The sequence below is a fragment of the Lagopus muta genome, unplaced genomic scaffold, assembly GCF_023343835.1.
Source record: "Lagopus muta isolate bLagMut1 unplaced genomic scaffold, bLagMut1 primary scaffold_93, whole genome shotgun sequence".
Classification (NCBI taxonomy): domain Eukaryota; kingdom Metazoa; phylum Chordata; class Aves; order Galliformes; family Phasianidae; genus Lagopus; species Lagopus muta.
Window position 1 is genome coordinate 97,503 of NW_026040272.1, and position 21,531 is coordinate 119,033.

General features: G+C 29.5%; 2 long non-coding RNA genes across 2 annotated transcripts in view; both read right to left on the bottom strand.

The window, feature by feature from the left end:
* LOC125687855 (uncharacterized) overlaps window positions 1–8,448 on the bottom strand; it is a 93,169-nt gene extending 84,721 nt beyond the window's left edge. The window contains exons 1-2 of the long non-coding RNA XR_007374463.1: window positions 8,178–8,448; window positions 2,218–2,340 (exon numbers count right to left, since the gene is read on the bottom strand). This is a non-coding gene — a long non-coding RNA (uncharacterized LOC125687855). The remainder of the gene's footprint in view (window positions 1–2,217; window positions 2,341–8,177) is intronic.
* A 683-nt stretch (window positions 8,449–9,131) lies between these two features.
* LOC125687857 (uncharacterized) overlaps window positions 9,132–21,531 on the bottom strand; it is a 109,357-nt gene continuing 96,957 nt past the window's right edge. The window contains exons 27-30 of the long non-coding RNA XR_007374497.1: window positions 20,200–20,445; window positions 17,532–17,777; window positions 11,425–11,752; window positions 9,132–9,412 (exon numbers count right to left, since the gene is read on the bottom strand). This is a non-coding gene — a long non-coding RNA (uncharacterized LOC125687857). The remainder of the gene's footprint in view (window positions 9,413–11,424; window positions 11,753–17,531; window positions 17,778–20,199; window positions 20,446–21,531) is intronic.

A 21,531-nucleotide genomic window follows, 5' to 3' on the forward strand; every position in this document is an offset into this window, starting at 1 on the left:
TTAACCTTAAATATCGCTTATTTTCATAGAAATCCCTGTTTTTAACCTTAAATATCGCTTATTTTCATAGAAATCCCTGTTTTTAACCTAAAATATTGCTTATTTTCATAGAAATCCCTGTTTTTAACCTTAAATATCGCTTATTTTCATAGAAATCCCTGTTTTTAACCTTAAATATCGCTTATTTTCATAGAAATCCCTGTTTTTAACCTTAAATATCGCTTATTTTCATAGAAATCCCTGTTTTTAACCTTAAATACTGCTTATTTTCATAGAAATCCCTGTTTTTAACCTTAAATATCGCTTATTTTCATAGAAATCCCCGTTTTTCCCCTTAAATATCGCTTATTTTCATAGAAATCCCTGTTTTTAACCTTAAATATCGCTTATTTTCATAGAAATCCCTGTTTTTAACCTTAAATGTCGCTTACTTTCATAGAAATCCCCGTTTTTTAACCTTAAATGTCGATTATTTTCATAGAAATCCCTGTTTTTAACCTTAAATATCGCTTATTTTCATAGAAATCCCTGTTTTTAACCTTAAATATCGCTTATTTTCATAGAAATCCCTGTTTTTCCCCTTAAATATCGCTTATTTTCATAGAAATCCCCGTTTTTCCCCTTAAATATCGCTTACTTTCATAGAAATCCCCGTTTTTAACCTTAAATGTCGCTTATTTTCATAGAAATCCCCATTTTTAACCTTAAATATCGCTTATTTTCATAGAAATCCCCGTTTTTAACCTAAAATATCGCTTATTTTCATAGAAATCCCCGTTTTTCCCCTTAAATATCGCTTATTTTCATAGAAATCCCCGTTTATCCCCTAAATATCGCTTATTTTCATAGAAATCCCCGTTTTTAACCTTAAATATCGCTTATTTTCATAGAAATCCCTGTTTTTAACCTTAAATATCGCTTATTTTCATAGAAATCCCTGTTTTTCCCCTTAAATATCGCTTATTTTCATAGAAATCCCCGTTTTTCCCCTTAAATATCGCTTACTTTCATAGAAATCCCCGTTTTTAACCTTGAATGTCGCTTATTTTCATAGAAATCCCCATTTTTAACCTTAAATATCGCTTATTTTCATATAAATCCCCGTTTTTAACCTAAAATATCGCTTATTTTCATAGAAATCCCCGTTTTTCCCCTTAAATATCGCTTATTTTCATAGAAATCCCCGTTTATCCACTAAATATCGCTTATTTTCATAGAAATCCCCGTTTTTAACCTTAAATATCGCTTATTTTCATAGAAATCCCCGTTTTTAACCTTAAATATCGCTTATTTTCATAGAAATCCCCGTTTTTAACCTTAAATATCGCTTATTTTCATAGAAATCCCCGTTTTTAACCTTAAATGTCGCTTATTTTCATAGAAATCCCCGTTTTTAACCTTAAATATCGCTTATTTTCATAGAAATCCCCGTTTTTAACCTTAAATGTCGCTTATTTTCATAGAAATCCCTGTTTTTAACCTTAAATATCGCTTATTTTCATAGAAATCCCTGTTTTTAACCTTAAATATCGCTTATTTTCATAGAAATCCCTGTTTTTAACCTGAAATATCGCTTATTTTCATAGAAATCCCTGTTTTTCCCCTTAAATATCGCTTATTTTCATAGAAATCCCCGTTTTTAACCTTAAATATCGCTTACTTTCATAGAAATCCCCGCTTTTAACCTTAAATGTCGCTTATTTTCATAGAAATCCCTGTTTTTAACCTTAAATGTCGCTTATTTTCATAGAAATCCCTGTTTTTCCCCTAAAATATCGCTTATTTTCATCGAAATCCCTGTTTTTCCCCTAAAATATCGCTTATTTTCATAGAAATCCCCATTTTTAACCTTAAATATCGCTTATTTTCATAGAAATCCCTGTTTTTAACCTTAAATATCGCTTATTTTCATAGAAATCCCTGTTTTTAACCTTAAATATCGCTTATTTTCATAGAAATCCCTGTTTTTAACCTTAAATATCGCTTATTTTCATAGAAATCCCTGTTTTTAACCTTAAATATCGCTTATTTTCATAGAAATCCCTGTTTTTAACCCTAAAATAGCGCTTATTTTCATAGAAATCCCTGTTTTTAACCTAAAATATCGCTTATTTTCATAGAAATACCTGTTTTTCCCCTTAAATATCGCTTATTTTCATAGAAATCCCCGTTTTTCCTTAAATGTCGCTTATTTTCATAGAAATCCCTGTTTTTAACCTTAAATATCGCTTATTTTCATAGAAATCCCCGTTTTTAACCTTAAATATCGCTTATTTTCATAGAAATCCCTGTTTTTAACCTTAAATATCACTTATTTTCATAGAAATCCCTGTTTTTAACCTTAAATATCGCTTATTTTCATAGAAATCCCCGTTTTTAACCTTAAATATCGCTTATTTTCATAGAAATCCCCGTTTTTTAACCTTAAATATCGCTTATTTTCATAGAAATCCCCGTTTTTCCCCTTAAAGATCGCTTATTTTCATAGAAATCCCTGTTTTTAACCTTAAATATCGCTTATTTTCATAGAAATCCCCGTTTTTAACATTAAATGTCGCTTACTTTCATAGAAATCCCCGTTTTTAACCTTAAATGTCGCTTATTTTCATAGAAATCCCCGTTGTTCCCCTTAAATATCGCTTATTTTCATAGAAATCCCTGTTTTTAACCTTAAATATCGCTTATTTTCATAGAAATCCCCGTTTTTAACCTAAAATATCGCTTATTTTCATAGAAATGTCCGTTTTTAACCTTAAATGTCGCTTATTTTCATAGAAATACCCGTTTTTAACCTTAAATATCGCTTATTTTCATAGAAATCCCCGCTTTTAACCTTAAATATCGCTTATTTTCATAGAAATCCCCGTTTTTAACCTTAAATATCGCTTATTTTCATAGAAATCCCCGTTTTTAACCTTGAATATCGCTTATTTTCATAGAAATCCCCGTTTTTAACCTTAAATATCGCTTATTTTCATAGAAATCCCTGTTTTTAACCTAAAATATCGCTTATTTTCATAGAAATCCCCGTTTTTAACCTTAAATGTCGCTTATTTTCATAGAAATCCCCGTTTTTTCCACTTAAATATCGCTTATTTTCATAGAAATCCCTGTTTTTAACCTTAAATATCGCTTATTTTCATAGAAATCCCCGTTTTTAACCTTAAATGTCGCTTACTTTCCTAGAAATCCCCGTTTTTAACCTTAAATGTCGCTTATTTTCATAGAAATCCCCGTTGTTCCCCTTAAATATCGCTTATTTTCATAGAAATCCCTGTTTTTCCCCTAAAATATCGCTTATTTTCATAGAAATCCCTGTTTTTAACCTGAAATATCGCTTACTTTCATAGAAATCCCCGTTTTTAACCTTAAATGTCGCTTATTTTCATAGAAATCCCCGTTTTTAACCTTAAATGTCGCTTACTTTCATAGAAATCCCCGTTTTTAACCTTAAATATCGCTTATTTTCATAGAAATCCCCGTTTTTAACCTTAAATATCGCTTATTTTCATAGAAATCCCTGTTTTTAACCTTAAATATCGCTTATTTTCATAGAAATCCCTGTTTTTCCCCTAAAATATCACTTATTTTCATAGAAATCCCTGTTTTTTCCCCTTAAATATCGCTTATTTTCATAGAAATCCCCATTTTTAACCTTAAATATCGCTTATTTTCATAGAAATCCCTGTTTTTAACCTAAAATATCGCTTATTTTCATAGAAATCCCCGTTTTTAACCTTAAATATCGCTTATTTTCATAGAAATCCCTGTTTTTAACCTTAAATATCGCTTATTTTCATAGAAATCCCTGTTTTTAACCCTAAAATATCGCTTATTTTCATAGAAATCCCGGTTTTTAACCTAAAATATCGCTTATTTTCATAGAAATCCCTGTTTTTCCCCTTAAATATCGCTTATTTTCATAGAAATCCCCGTTTTTTCCCCTTAAATATCGCTTATTTTCATAGAAATCCCTGTTTTTAACGTTAAATATCGCTTATTTTCATAGAAATCCCCGTTTTTAACCTTAAATGTCGCTTACTTTCATAGAAATCCCCGTTTTTAACCTTAAATGTCGATTATTTTCATAGAAATCCCTGTTTTTAACCTTAAATATCGCTTATTTTCATAGAAATCCCTGTTTTTCCCCTTAAATATCGCTTATTTTCATAGAAATCCCTGTTTTTAACCTTAAATATCGCTTACTTTCATAGAAATCCCCGTTTTTAACCTAAAATATCGCTTATTTTCATAGAAATCCCCGTTTTTAACCCTTAAATATCGCTTATTTTCATAGAAATCCCTGTTTTTAACCTTAAATATCGCTTATTTTCATAGAAATCCCCGTTTTTAACCTTAAATATCGCTTATTTTCATAGAAATCCCCGTTTTTTCCCCTTAAATATCACTTATTTTCATAGAAATCCCCGTTTTTAACCTTAAATATCGCTTATTTTCATAGAAATCCCCGTTTTTAACCTTAAATATCGCTTATTTTCATAGAAATCCCTGTTTTTAACCTAAAATATCGCTTATTTTCATAGAAATCCCCGTTTTTAACCTTAAATATCGCTTATTTTCATAGAAATCCCTGTTTTTAACCTTAAATATCGCTTATTTTCATAGAAATCCCCGTTTTTAACCTTAAATATCGCTTATTTTCATAGAAATCCCTGTTTTTAACCTGAAATATCGCTTATTTTCATAGAAATCCCTGTTTTTAACCTGAAATATCGCTTATTTTCATAGAAATCCCTGTTTTTAACCTGAAATATCGCTTATTTTCATAGAAATCCCTGTTTTTCCCCTAAAATATCGCTTATTTTCATAGAAATCCCCGTTTTTAACCTTAAATATCGCTTATTTTCATAGAAATCCCCGTTTTTAACCCTAAAATATCGCTTACTTTCATAGAAATCCCTGTTTTTCCCCTAAAATATCGCTTATTTTCATAGAAATCCCTGTTTTTAACCTAAAATATCACTTATTTTCATAGAAATCCCTGTTTTTTAACCTAAAATATCGCTTATTTTCATAGAAATCCCTGTTTTTCCCCTTAAATATCGCTTATTTTCATAGAAATCCCTGTTTTTCCCCCAAAATATCGTTTATTTTCATAGAAATCCCCGTTTTTAACTTTAAATATCGCTTATTTTCATAGAAATCCCTGTTTTTAACCTGAAATATCACTTATTTTCATAGAAATCCCCGTTTTTAACCTTAAATATCGCTTATTTTCATAGAAATCCCTGTTTTTAACCTTAAATATCGCTTATTTTCATAGAAATCCCCGTTTTTAACTTTAAATATCGCTTATTTTCATAGAAATCCCTGTTTTTAACCTGAAATATCACTTATTTTCATAGAAATCCCCGTTTTTAACCTTAAATGTCGCTTATTTTCATAGAAATCCCTGTTTTTAACCTTAAATATCGCTTATTTTCATAGAAATCCATGTTTTTCCCCTTAAATATCGCTTATTTTCATAGAAATCCCTGTTTTTAACCTGAAATATCACTTATTTTCATAGAAATCCCCGTTTTTAACCTTAAATATCGCTTATTTTCATAGAAATCCCCGTTTTTAACCTTAAATATCGCTTATTTTCATAGAAATCCCTGTTTTTAACCTAAAATATCGCTTATTTTCATAGAAATCCCTGTTTTTCCCCTTAAATATCGCTTATTTTCATAGAAATCCCTGTTTTTCCCCTAAAATATCGCTTATTTTCATAAAAATCCCTGTTTTTAACCTTAAATATCGCTTATTTTCATAGAAATCCCTGTTTTTAACCTTAAATATCACTTATTTTCATAGAAATCCCTGTTTTTCCCCTTAAATATCGCTTATTTTCATAAAAATCCCTGTTTTTAACCTTGAATATCGCTTATTTTCATAGAAATCCCTGTTTTTCCCCCAAAATATCGCTTATTTTAATAGAAATCCCTGTTTTTAACCTAAAATATCGCTTATTTTCAAAGAAATCCCTGTTTTCAACCTTAAATATCGCTTATTTTCATAGAAATCCCTGTTTTTAACCTTAAATATCGCTTATTTTCATAGAAATCCCTGTTTTTAACCTTAAATACTGCTTATTTTCATAGAAATCCCTGTTTTTAACCAGAAATATCGCTTATTTTCATAGAAATCCCTGTTTTTAACCTTAAATATCGCTTATTTTCATAGAAATCCCTGTTTTTCCCCCAAAATATCGCTTATTTTAATAGAAATCCCTGTTTTTAACCTAAAATATCGCTTATTTTCAAAGAAATCCCTGTTTTTAACCTTAAATATCGCTTATTTTCATAGAAATCCCTGTTTTTTAACCTGAAATATCGCTTATTTTCATAGAAATCCCTGTTTTTAACCTTAAATATCGCTTATTTTCATAGAAATCCCTGTTTTTTCCCCTTAAATATCGCTTATTTTCATAGAAATCCCTGTTTTTAACCTTAAATATCGCTTATTTTCATAGAAATCCCTGTTTTTAACCTTAAATATCGCTTATTTTCATAGAAATCCCCGTTTTTAACCTTAAATATCGCTTATTTTCATAGAAATCCCCGTTTTTAACCTAAAATATAGCTTATTTTCATAGAAATCCCCGTTTTTAACCTTAAATGTCGCTTATTTTCATAGAAATCCCTGTTTTTAACCTAAAATATCGCTTATTTTCATAGAAATCCCCGTTTTTTCCCCTTAAATATCGCTTACTTTCATAGAAATCCCCGTTTTTAACCTTAAATGTCGCTTATTTTCATAGAAATCCCCATTTTTAACCTTAAATATCGCTTATTTTCATATAAATCCCCGTTTTTAACCTAAAATATCGCTTATTTTCATAGAAATCCCCGTTTTTTCCCCTTAAATATCGCTTATTTTCATAGAAATCCCTGTTTTTCCCCTAAATATCGCTTATTTTCATAGAAATCCCCGTTTTTAACCTTAAATATCGCTTATTTTCATAGAAATCCCCGTTTTTAACCTTAAATATCGCTTATTTTCATAGAAATCCCCGTTTTTAACCTTAAATATCGCTTATTTTCATAGAAATCCCCGTTTTTAACCTTAAATATCGCTTATTTTCATAGAAATCCCCGTTTTTAACCTTAAATGTCGCTTACTTTCATAGAAATCCCCGTTTTTAACCTTAAATATCGCTTATTTTCATAGAAATCCCCGTTTTTAACCTTAAATGTCGCTTACTTTCATAGAAATCCCCGTTTTTAACCTTAAATGTCGATTATTTTCATAGAAATCCCTGTTTTTAACCTTAAATATCGCTTATTTTCATAGAAATCCCTGTTTTTAACCTTAAATATCGCTTATTTTCATAGAAATCCCTGTTTTTCCCCTTAAATATCGCTTATTTTCATAGAAATCCCCGTTTTTTCCCCTTAAATATCGCTTACTTTCATAGAAATCCCCGTTTTTAACCTTAAATGTCGCTTATTTTCATAGAAATCCCCATTTTTAACCTTAAATATCGCTTATTTTCATAGAAATCCCCGTTTTTAACCTAAAATATCGCTTATTTTCATAGAAATCCCCGTTTTTCCCCTTAAATATCGCTTATTTTCATAGAAATCCCTGTTTTTCCCCCTAAATATCGCTTATTATCATAGAAATCCCCGTTTTTAACCTTAAATATCGCTTATTTTCATAGAAATCCCTGTTTTTAACCTTAAATATCGCTTATTTTCATAGAAATCCCTGTTTTTCCCCTTAAATATCGCTTATTTTCATAGAAATCCCCGTTTTTTCCCCTTAAATATCGCTTACTTTCATAGAAATCCCCGTTTTTTAACCTTGAATGTCGCTTATTTTCATAGAAATCCCCATTTTTAACCTTAAATATCGCTTATTTTCATATAAATCCCCGTTTTTTAACCTAAAATATCGCTTATTTTCATAGAAATCCCCGTTTTTCCCCTTAAATATCGCTTATTTTCATAGAAATCCCCGTTTATCCCCTAAATATCGCTTATTTTCATAGAAATCCCCGTTTTTAACCTTAAATATCGCTTATTTTCATAGAAATCCCCGTTTTTAACCTTAAATATCGCTTATTTTCATAGAAATCCCCGTTTTTAACCTTAAATATCGCTTATTTTCATAGAAATCCCCGTTTTTAACCTTAAATGTCGCTTATTTTCATAGAAATCCCCGTTTTTAACCTTAAATATCGCTTATTTTCATAGAAATCCCCGTTTTTAACCTTAAATGTCGCTTATTTTCATAGAAATCCCTGTTTTTAACCTTAAATATCGCTTATTTTCATAGAAATCCCTGTTTTTAACCTTAAATATCGCTTATTTTCATAGAAATCCCTGTTTTTAACCTTAAATATCGCTTATTTTCATAGAAATCCCTGTTTTTCCCCTTAAATATCGCTTATTTTCATAGAAATCCCCGTTTTTAACCTTAAATATCGCTTACTTTCATAGAAATCCCCGCTTTTAACCTTACATGTCGCTTATTTTCATAGAAATCCCTGTTTTTAACCTGAAATATCGCTTATTTTCATAGAAATCCCTGTTTTTTCCCCTAAAATATCGCTTATTTTCATAGAAATCCCTGTTTTTAACCTTAAATATCGCTTATTTTCATAGAAATCCCCGTTTTTTAACCTTAAATATCGCTTATTTTCATAGAAATCCCTGTTTTTAACCTTAAATATCGCTTATTTTCATAGAAATCCCCGTTTTTAACCTTAAATATCGCTTATTTTCATAGAAATCCCCGTTTTTAACCTTAAATATCGCTTATTTTCATAGAAATCCCTGTTTTTAACCTTAAATATCGCTTATTTTCATAGAAATCCCTGTTTTTAACCCTAAAATATCGCTTATTTTCATAGAAATCCCGGTTTTTAACCTAAAATATCGCTTATTTTCATAGAAATCCCTGTTTTTTCCCCTTAAATATCGCTTATTTTCATAGAAATCCCCGTTTTTCCCCTTAAATATCGCTTATTTTCATAGAAATCCCTGTTTTTAACCTTAAATATCGCTTATTTTCATAGAAATCCCCGTTTTTTAACCTTAAATATCACTTATTTTCATAGAAATCCCTGTTTTTAACCTAAAATATCGCTTATTTTCATAGAAATCCCCGTTTTTAACCTTAAATATCGCTTATTTTCATAGAAATCCCTGTTTTTAACCTTAAATATCGCTTATTTTCATAGAAATCCCCGTTTTTAACCTTAAATATCGCTTATTTTCATAGAAATCCCTGTTTTTCCCCTTAAATATCGCTTATTTTCATAGAAATCCCCGTTTTTAACCTTAAATATCGCTTATTTTCATAGAAATCCCTGTTTTTAACCTTAAATATCGCTTATTTTCATAGAAATCCCCATTTTTAACCTTAAATATCGCTTATTTTCATAGAAATCCCTGTTTTTCCCCTTAAATATCGCTTATTTTCATAGAAATCCCCGTTTTTAACCTTAAATATCGCTTATTTTCATAGAAATCCCCGTTTTTAACCTGAAATATCGCTTATTTTCATAGAAATCCCTGTTTTTAACCTTAAATATCGCTTATTTTTCATAGAAATCCCTGTTTTTAACCCTAAAATATCGCTTATTTTCATAGAAATCCCGGTTTTTAACCTAAAATATCGCTTATTTTCATAGAAATCCCTGTTTTTCCCCTTAAATATCGCTTATTTTCATAGAAATCCCCGTTTTTCCCCTTAAATATCGCTTATTTTCATAGAAATCCCCGTTTTTAACCTGAAATATCGCTTATTTTCATAGAAATCCCCGTTTTTAACCTTAAATATCGCTTATTTTCATAGAAATCCCCATTTTTAACCTTAAATATCACTTATTTTCATAGAAATCCCTGTTTTTAACCTAAAATATCGCTTATTTTCATAGAAATCCCCGTTTTTAACCTTAAATATCGCTTATTTTCATAGAAATCCCTGTTTTTAACCTTAAATATCGCTTATTTTCATAGAAATCCCCGTTTTTAACCTTAAATATCACTTATTTTCATAGAAATCCCTGTTTTTAACCTAAAATATCGCTTATTTTCATAGAAATCCCCGTTTTTAACCTTAAATATCGCTTATTTTCATAGAAATCCCTGTTTTTAACCTTAAATATCGCTTATTTTCATAGAAATCCCCGTTTTTAACCTTAAATATCGCTTATTTTCATAGAAATCCCTGTTTTTAACCTGAAATATCGCTTATTTTCATAGAAATCCCTGTTTTTAACCTTAAATATCGCTTATTTTCATAGAAATCCCTGTTTTTAACCTGAAATATCGCTTATTTTCATAGAAATCCCTGTTTTTCCCCCTAAAATATCGCTTATTTTCATAGAAATCCCCGTTTTTAACCTTAAATATCGCTTATTTTCATAGAAATCCCCGTTTTTAACCCTAAAATATCGCTTACTTTCATAGAAATCCCTGTTTTTCCCCTAAAATATCGCTTATTTTCATAGAAATCCCTGTTTTTAACCTAAAATATCACTTATTTTCATAGAAATCCCTGTTTTTAACCTAAAATATCGCTTATTTTCATAGAAATCCCTGTTTTTCCCCTTAAATATCGCTTATTTTCATAGAAATCCCTGTTTTTCCCCCAAAATATCGTTTATTTTCATAGAAATCCCCGTTTTTTAACTTTAAATATCGCTTATTTTCATAGAAATCCCTGTTTTTAACCTGAAATATCGCTTATTTTCATAGAAATCCCCGTTTTTAACCTTAAATATCGCTTATTTTCATAGAAATCCTGTTTTTAACCTAAAATATCGCTTATTTTCATAGAAATCCCTGTTTTTAACCTTAAATATCGCTTATTTTCATAGAAATCCCTGTTTTTCCCCCTTAATATCGCTTATTTTCATAGAAATCCCTGTTTTTCCCCTAAAATATCGCTTATTTTCATAAAAATCCCTGTTTTTAACCTTAAATATCGCTTATTTTCATAGAAATCCCTGTTTTTAACCTTAAATATCACTTATTTTCATAGAAATCCCTGTTTTTCCCCTTAAATATCGCTTATTTTCATAAAAATCCCTGTTTTTAACCTTGAATATCGCTTATTTTCATAGAAATCCCTGTTTTTCCCCCAAAATATCGCTTATTTTAATAGAAATCCCTGTTTTTAACCTAAAATATCGCTTATTTTCAAAGAAATCCCTGTTTTCAACCTTAAATATCGCTTATTTTCATAGAAATCCCTGTTTTTAACCTTAAATATCCCTTATTTTCATAGAAATCCCTGTTTTTCCCCAAAAAATTGCTTATTATCATAGAAATCCCTGTTTTTAACCAGAAATATCGCTTATTTTCATAGAAATCCCTGTTTTTAACCTTAAATATCGCTTATTTTCATAGAAATCCCTGTTTTTCCCCCAAAATATCGCTTATTTTAATAGAAATCCCTGTTTTTAACCTAAAATATCGCTTATTTTCAAAGAAATCCCTGTTTTTAACCTTAAATATCGCTTATTTTCATAGAAATCCCTGTTTTTAACCTGAAATATCGCTTATTTTCATAGAAATCCCTGTTTTTAACCTTAAATATCGCTTATTTTCATAGAAATCCCTGTTTTTCCCCTTAAATATCGCTTATTTTCATAGAAATCCCTGTTTTTAACCTTAAATATCGCTTATTTTCATAGAAATCCCTGTTTTTAACCTTAAATATCGCTTATTTTCATAGAAATCCCCGTTTTTAACCTTAAATATCGCTTATTTTCATAGAAATCCCTGTTTTTAACCTTAAATATCGCTTATTTTCATAGAAATCCCCGTTTTTAACCTTAAATATCACTTATTTTCATAGAAATCCCCGTTTTTAACCTAAAATATAGCTTATTTTCATAGAAATCCCCGTTTTTAACCTTAAATGTCGCTTATTTTCATAGAAATCCCTGTTTTTAACCTAAAATATCGCTTATTTTCATAGAAATCCCCGTTTTTCCCCTTAAATATCGCTTACTTTCATAGAAATCCCCGTTTTTAACCTTAAATGTCGCTTATTTTCATAGAAATCCCCATTTTTAACCTTAAATATCGCTTATTTTCATATAAATCCCCGTTTTTAACCTAAAATATCGCTTATTTTCATAGAAATCCCCGTTTTTCCCCTTAAATATCGCTTATTTTCATAGAAATCCCTGTTTTTCCCCTAAATATCGCTTATTTTCATAGAAATCCCCGTTTTTAACCTTAAATATCGCTTATTTTCATAGAAATCCCCGTTTTTAACCTTAAATATCGCTTATTTTCATAGAAATCCCCGTTTTTAACCTTAAATATCGCTTATTTTCATAGAAATCCCCGTTTTTAACCTTAAATATCGCTTATTTTCATAGAAATCCCCGTTTTTAACCTTAAATGTCGCTTACTTTCATAGAAATCCCCGTTTTTAACCTTAAATATCGCTTATTTTCATAGAAATCCCCGTTTTTAACCTTAAATATCGCTTATTTTCATAGAAATCCCCGTTTTTAACCTTAAATATCGCTTATTTTCATAGAAATCCCTGTTTTTAACCTAAAATATCGCTTATTTTCATAGAAATCCCCGTTTTTAACCTTAAATATCGCTTATTTTCATAGAAATCCCTGTTTTTAACCTTAAATATCGCTTATTTTCATAGAAATCCCCGTTTTTAACCTTAAATATCGCTTATTTTCATAGAAATCCCTGTTTTTAACCTTAAATATCGCTTATTTTCATAGAAATCCCTGTTTTTAACCTAAAATATTGCTTATTTTCATAGAAATCCCTGTTTTTAACCTTAAATATCGCTTATTTTCATAGAAATCCCTGTTTTTAACCTTAAATATCGCTTATTTTCATAGAAATCCCTGTTTTTAACCTTAAATATCGCTTATTTTCATAGAAATCCCTGTTTTTCCCCTTAAATATCGCTTATTTTCATAGAAATCCCTGTTTTTAACCTTAAATACTGCTTATTTTCATAGAAATCCCTGTTTTTAACCTGAAATATCGCTTATTTTCATAGAAATCCCCGTTTTTCCCCTTAAATATCGCTTATTTTCATAGAAATCCCTGTTTTTAACCTTAAATATCGCTTATTTTCATAGAAATCCCTGTTTTTAACCTTAAATGTCGCTTACTTTCATAGAAATCCCCGTTTTTAACCTTAAATGTCGATTATTTTCATAGAAATCCCTGTTTTTAACCTTAAATATCGCTTATTTTCATAGAAATCCCTGTTTTTAACCTTAAATATCGCTTATTTTCATAGAAATCCCTGTTTTTCCCCTTAAATATCGCTTATTTTCATAGAAATCCCCGTTTTTCCCCTTAAATATCGCTTACTTTCATAGAAATCCCCGTTTTTAACCTTAAATGTCGCTTATTTTCATAGAAATCCCCATTTTTAACCTTAAATATCGCTTATTTTCATAGAAATCCCCGTTTTTAACCTAAAATATCGCTTATTTTCATAGAAATCCCCGTTTTTCCCCTTAAATATCGCTTATTTTCATAGAAATCCCCGTTTATCCCCTAAATATCGCTTATTTTCATAGAAATCCCCGTTTTTAACCTTAAATATCGCTTATTTTCATAGAAATCCCTGTTTTTAACCTTAAATATCGCTTATTTTCATAGAAATCCCTGTTTTTAACCTGAAATATCGCTTATTTTCATAGAAATCCCCGTTTTTCCCCTTAAATATCGCTTACTTTCATAGAAATCCCCGTTTTTAACCTTGAATGTCGCTTATTTTCATAAAAATCCCTGTTTTTAACCTTGAATATCGCTTATTTTCATAGAAATCCCTGTTTTTCCCCCAAAATATCGCTTATTTTAATAGAAATCCCTGTTTTTAACCTAAAATATCGCTTATTTTCAAAGAAATCCCTGTTTTCAACCTTAAATATCGCTTATTTTCATAGAAATCCCTGTTTTTAACCTTAAATATCCCTTATTTTCATAGAAATCCCTGTTTTTCCCCAAAAAATTGCTTATTATCATAGAAATCCCTGTTTTTAACCAGAAATATCGCTTATTTTCATAGAAATCCCTGTTTTTAACCTTAAATATCGCTTATTTTCATAGAAATCCCTGTTTTTCCCCCAAAATATCGCTTATTTTAATAGAAATCCCTGTTTTTAACCTAAAATATCGCTTATTTTCAAAGAAATCCCTGTTTTTAACCTTAAATATCGCTTATTTTCATAGAAATCCCTGTTTTTAACCTGAAATATCGCTTATTTTCATAGAAATCCCTGTTTTTAACCTTAAATATCGCTTATTTTCATAGAAATCCCCGTTTTTAACCTTAAATATCGCTTATTTTCATAGAAATCCCTGTTTTTAACCTTAAATATCGCTTATTTTCATAGAAATCCCCGTTTTTAACCTTAAATATCGCTTATTTTCATAGAAATCCCCGTTTTTAACCTAAAATATAGCTTATTTTCATAGAAATCCCCGTTTTTAACCTTAAATGTCGCTTATTTTCATAGAAATCCCTGTTTTTAACCTAAAATATCGCTTATTTTCATAGAAATCCCCGTTTTTTCCCCTTAAATATCGCTTACTTTCATAGAAATCCCCGTTTTTAACCTTAAATGTCGCTTATTTTCATAGAAATCCCCATTTTTAACCTTAAATATCGCTTATTTTCATATAAATCCCCGTTTTTAACCTAAAATATCGCTTATTTTCATAGAAATCCCCGTTTTTCCCCTTAAATATCGCTTATTTTCATAGAAATCCCTGTTTTTCCCCTAAATATCGCTTATTTTCATAGAAATCCCCGTTTTTAACCTTAAATATCGCTTATTTTCATAGAAATCCCCGTTTTTAACCTTAAATATCGCTTATTTTCATAGAAATCCCCGTTTTTAACCTTAAATATCGCTTATTTTCATAGAAATCCCCGTTTTTAACCTTAAATATCGCTTATTTTCATAGAAATCCCCGTTTTTAACCTTAAATGTCGCTTACTTTCATAGAAATCCCCGTTTTTAACCTTAAATATCGCTTATTTTCATAGAAATCCCCGTTTTTAACCTTAAATATCGCTTATTTTCATAGAAATCCCCGTTTTTAACCTTAAATATCGCTTATTTTCATAGAAATCCCTGTTTTTAACCTAAAATATCGCTTATTTTCATAGAAATCCCCGTTTTTAACCTTAAATATCGCTTATTTTCATAGAAATCCCTGTTTTTAACCTTAAATATCGCTTATTTTCATAGAAATCCCCGTTTTTAACCTTAAATATCGCTTATTTTCATAGAAATCCCTGTTTTTAACCTTAAATATCGCTTATTTTCATAGAAATCCCTGTTTTTAACCTAAAATATTGCTTATTTTCATAGAAATCCCTGTTTTTAACCTTAAATATCGCTTATTTTCATAGAAATCCCTGTTTTTAACCTTAAATATCGCTTATTTTCATAGAAATCCCTGTTTTTAACCTTAAATATCGCTTATTTTCATAGAAATCCCTGTTTTTAACCTTAAATATCGCTTATTTTCATAGAAATCCCTGTTTTTAACCTTAAATACTGCTTATTTTCATAGAAATCCCTGTTTTTAACCTTAAATATCGCTTATTTTCATAGAAATCCCCGTTTTTCCCCTTAAATATCGCTTATTTTCATAGAAATCCCTGTTTTTAACCTTAAATATCGCTTATTTTCATAGAAATCCCTGTTTTTAACCTTAAATGTCGCTTACTTTCATAGAAATCCCCGTTTTTAACCTTAAATGTCGATTATTTTCATAGAAATCCCTGTTTTTAACCTTAAATATCGCTTATTTTCATAGAAATCCCTGTTTTTAACCTTAAATATCGCTTATTTTCATAGAAATCCCTGTTTTTCCCCTTAAATATCGCTTATTTTCATAGAAATCCCCGTTTTTCCCCTTAAATATCGCTTACTTTCATAGAAATCCCCGTTTTTAACCTTAAATGTCGCTTATTTTCATAGAAATCCCCATTTTTAACCTTAAATATCGCTTATTTTCATAGAAATCCCCGTTTTTAACCTAAAATATCGCTTATTTTCATAGAAATCCCCGTTTTTCCCCTTAAATATCGCTTATTTTCATAGAAATCCCCGTTTATCCCCTAAATATCGCTTATTTTCATAGAAATCCCCGTTTTTAACCTTAAATATCGCTTATTTTCATAGAAATCCCTGTTTTTAACCTTAAATATCGCTTATTTTCATAGAAATCCCTGTTTTTCCCCTTAAATATCGCTTATTTTCATAGAAATCCCCGTTTTTTCCCCTTAAATATCGCTTACTTTCATAGAAATCCCCGTTTTTAACCTTGAATGTCGCTTATTTTCATAGAAATCCCCATTTTTAACCTTAAATATCGCTTATTTTCATATAAATCCCCGTTTTTAACCTAAAATATCGCTTATTTTCATAGAAATCCCCGTTTTTTCCCCTTAAATATCGCTTATTTTCATAGAAATCCCCGTTTATCCCCTAAATATCGCTTATTTTCATAGAAATCCCCGTTTTTAACCTTAAATATCGCTTATTTTCATAGAAATCCCCGTTTTTAACCTTAAATATCGCTTATTTTCATAGAAATCCCCGTTTTTAACCTTAAATATCGCTTATTTTCATAGAAATCCCCGTTTTTAACCTTAAATGTCGCTTATTTTCATAGAAATCCCCGTTTTTAACCTTAAATATCGCTTATTTTCATAGAAATCCCCGTTTTTAACCTTAAATGTCGCTTATTTTCATAGAAATCCCTGTTTTTAACCTTAAATATCGCTTATTTTCATAGAAATCCCTGTTTTTAACCTTAAATATCGCTTATTTTCATAGAAATCCCTGTTTTTAACCTGAAATATCGCTTATTTTCATAGAAATCCCTGTTTTTCCCCTTAAATATCGCTTATTTTCATAGAAATCCCCGTTTTTAACCTTAAATATCGCTTACTTTCATAGAAATCCCCGCTTTTAAACTTAAATGTCGCTTATTTTCATAGAAATCCCTGTTTTTAACCTGAAATATCGCTTATTTTCATAGAAATCCCTGTTTTTCCCCTAAAATATCGCTTATTTTCATCGAAATCCCTGTTTTTCCCCTAAAATATCGCTTATTTTCATAGAAATCCCCATTTTTAACCTTAAATATCGCTTATTTTCATAGAAATCCCTGTTTTTCCCCTTAAATATCGCTTATTTTCATAGAAATCCCCGTTTTTAACCTTAAATATCGCTTATTTTCATAGAAATCCCTGTTTTTAACCTTAAATATCGCTTATTTTCATAGAAATCCCTGTTTTTAACCTTAAATATCGCTTATTTTCATAGAAATCCCTGTTTTTAACCCTAAAATATCGCTTATTTTCATAGAAATCCCGGTTTTTAACCTAAAATATCGCTTATTTTCATAGAAATCCCTGTTTTTCCCCTTAAATATCGCTTATTTTCATAGAAATCCCCGTTTTTCCCCTTAAATATCGCTTATTTTCATAGAAATCCCTGTTTTTAACCTTAAATATCGCTTATTTTCATAGAAATCCCCGTTTTTAACCTTAAATATCGCTTATTTTCATAGAAATCCCCGTTTTTAACCTTAAATATCACTTATTTTCATAGAAATCCCTGTTTTTAACCTTAAATATCGCTTATTTTCATAGAAATCCCCGTTTTTAACCTTAAATATCGCTTATTTTCATAGAAATCCCCGTTTTTAACCTTAAATATCGCTTATTTTCATAGAAATCCCCGTTTTTCCCCTTAAATATCGCTTATTTTCATAGAAATCCCTGTTTTTAACCTTAAATATCGCTTATTTTCATAGAAATCCCCGTTTTTAACATTAAATGTCGCTTACTTTCATAGAAATCCCCGTTTTTAACCTTAAATGTCGCTTATTTTCATAGAAATCCCCGTTGTTCCCCTTAAATATCGCTTATTTTCATAGAAATCCCTGTTTTTAACCTTAAATATCGCTTATTTTCATAGAAATCCCCGTTTTTAACCTAAAATATCGCTTATTTTCATAGAAATGTCCGTTTTTAACCTTAAATATCGCTTATTTTCATAGAAATACCCGTTTTTAACCTTAAATATCGCTTATTTTCATAGAAATCCCCGCTTTTAACCTTAAATATCGCTTATTTTCATAGAAATCCCTGTTTTTAACCTAAAATATCGCTTATTTTCATAGAAATCCCCGTTTTTAACCTTAAATGTCGCTTATTTTCATAGAAATCCCCGTTTTTCCACTTAAATATCGCTTATTTTCATAGAAATCCCTGTTTTTAACCTTAAATATCGCTTATTTTCATAGAAATCCCTGTTTTTAACCTTAAATGTCGCTTACTTTCATAGAAATCCCCGTTTTTAACCTTAAATGTCGCTTATTTTCATAGAAATCCCCGTTGTTCCCCTTAAATATCGCTTATTTTCATAGAAATCCCTGTTTTTAACCTAAAATATCGCTTATTTTCATAGAAATCCCTGTTTTTAACCTGAAATATCGCTTACTTTCATAGAAATCCCCGTTTTTAACCTTAAATGTCGCTTATTTTCATAGAAATCCCCGTTTTTAACCTTAAATGTCGCTTACTTTCATAGAAATCCCCGTTTTTAACCTTAAATATCGCTTATTTTCATAGAAATCCCCGTTTTTAACCTTAAATATCGCTTATTTTCATAGAAATCCCTGTTTTTCCCCTAAAATATCACTTATTTTCATAGAAATCCCTGTTTTTCCCCTTAAATATCGCTTATTTTCATAGAAATCCCCATTTTTAACCTTAAATATCGCTTATTTTCATAGAAATCCCTGTTTTTCCCCTTAAATATCGCTTATTTTCATAGAAATCCCCGTTTTTAACCTTAAATATCGCTTATTTTCATAGAAATCCCTGTTTTTAACCTTAAATATCGCTTATTTTCATAGAAATCCCTGTTTTTAACCCTAAAATATCGCTTATTTTCATAGAAATCCCGGTTTTTAACCTGAAATATCGCTTATTTTCATAGAAATCCCTGTTTTTTCCCCTTAAATATCGCTTATTTTCATAGAAATCCCCGTTTTTCCCCTTAAATATCGCTTATTTTCATAGAAATCCCTGTTTTTAACCTTAAATATCGCTTATTTTCATAGAAATCCCCGTTTTTAACCTTAAATGTCGCTTACTTTCATAGAAATCCCCGTTTTTAACCTTAAATGTCGATTATTTTCATAGAAATCCCTGTTTTTCCCCTTAAATATCGCTTATTTTCATAGAAATCCCTGTTTTTAACCTTAAATATCGCTTATTTTCATAGAAATCCCCGTTTTTAACCTTAAATATCGCTTATTTTCATAGAAATCCCCGTTTTTTCCCCTTAAATATCGCTTATTTTCATAGAAATCCCCGTTTTTAACCTTAAATATCGCTTATTTTCATAGAAATCCCCGTTTTTAACCTTAAATATCGCTTATTTTCATAGAAATCCCTGTTTTTAACCTAAAATATCGCTTATTTTCATAGAAATCCCCGTTTTTAACCTGAAATATCGCTTATTTTCATAGAAATCCCTGTTTTTAACCTTAAATATCGCTTATTTTCATAGAAATCCCCGTTTTTAACCTGAAATATCGCTTATTTTCATAGAAATCCCTGTTTTTAACCTTAAATATCGCTTATTTTCATAGAAATCCCTGTTTTTAACCTAAAATATCGCTTATTTTCATAGAAATCCCCGTTTTTAACCTTAAATATCGCTTATTTTCATAGAAATCCCCGTTTTTCCCCTTAAATATAGCTTATTTTCATAGAAATCCCTGTTTTTAACCTTAAATATCGCTTATTTTCATAGAAATCCCCGTTTTTCCCCTTAAATATCGCTTATTTTCATAGAAATCCCTGTTTTTAACCTTAAATATCGCTTATTTTCATAGAAATCCCCGTTTTTAACCTTAAATGTCGCTTACTTTCATAGAAATCCCCGTTTTTAACCTTAAATGTCGCTTATTTTCATAGAAATCCCCGTTTTTAACCTTAAATATCGCTTATTTTCATAGAAATCCCCGTTTTTAACCTAAAATGTCGCTTATTTTCATAGAAATCCCCGTTTTTAACCTAAAATATCGCTTATTTTCATAGAAATCCCCGTTTTTAACCTTAAATGTCGCTTATTTTCATAGAAATCCCTGTTTTTCCCCTTAAATATCGCTTATTTTCATAGAAATCCCTGTTTTTAACCTTAAATATCGCTTATTTTCATAGAAATCCCTGTTTTTAACCTTAAATATCGCTTATTTTCATAGAAATCCTGGTTTTTAACCTTAAATGTCGCTTATTTTCATAGAAATCCCCGTTTTTAACCTTAAATATCGCTTATTTTCATAGAAATCCCTGTTTTTAACCTTAAATATCGCTTATTTTCATAGAAATCCCCGTTTTTAACCTTAAATATCGCTTATTTTCATAGAAATCCCCGTTTTTAACCTAAAATATCGCTTATTTTCATAGAAATCCCCGTTTTTAACCTTAAATGTCGCTTATTTTCATAGAAATCCCCGTTTTTAACCTAAAATATCGCTTATTTTCATAGAAATCCCCGTTTTTAACCTTAAATGTCGCTTATTTTCATAGAAATCCCCGTTTTTAACCTTAAATATCGCTTATTGTCATAGAAATCCCCGTTTTTTCCCCTTAAATATCGCTTATTTTCATAGAAATCCCCGTTTTTAACCTTAAATGTCACTTATTTTCATAGAAATCCCCGTTTTTAACCTTAAATATCGCTTATTTTCATAGAAATCCCCGTTTTTCCCCTTAAATGTCGCTTATTTTCATAGAAATCCCCGTTTTTAACCTTAAATATCGCTTATTTTCATAGAAATCCCCGTTTTTAACCTTAAATGTCGCTTATTTTCATAGAAATCCCCGTTTTTAACCTTAAATGTCGCTTATTTTCATAGAAATCCCCGTTTTTAACATTAAATGTCGCTTATTTTCATAGAAATCCCCGTTTTTAACCTTAAATATCGCTTATTTTCATAGAAATCCCTGTTTTTAACCTTAAATATCGCTTATTTTCATAGAAATCCCTGTTTTTAACCTTAAATATCGCTTATTTTCATAGAAATCCCCGTTTTTAACATTAAATATCGCTTATTTTCATAGAAATCCCCGTTTTTAACCTTAAATATTGCTTATTTTCATAGAAATCCCCGTTTTTAACCTTAAATATCGCTTATTTTCATAGAAATCCCCGTTTTTAACCTGAAATATCGCTTATTTTCATAGAAATCCCTGTTTTTAACCTTAAATATCGCTTATTTTCATAGAAATCCCCGTTTTTAACCTTAAATGTCGCTTACTTTCATAGAAATCCCCGTTTTTAACCTTAAATGTCGCTTATTTTCATAGAAATCCCTGTTTTTAACCTTAAATATCGCTTATTTTCATAGAAATCCCTGTTTTTAACCTTAAATATCGCTTATTTTCATAGAAATCCCTATTTTTAACCTTAAATGTCGCTTATTTTCATAGAAATCCCTGTTTTTCCCCTAAAATATCGCTTATTTT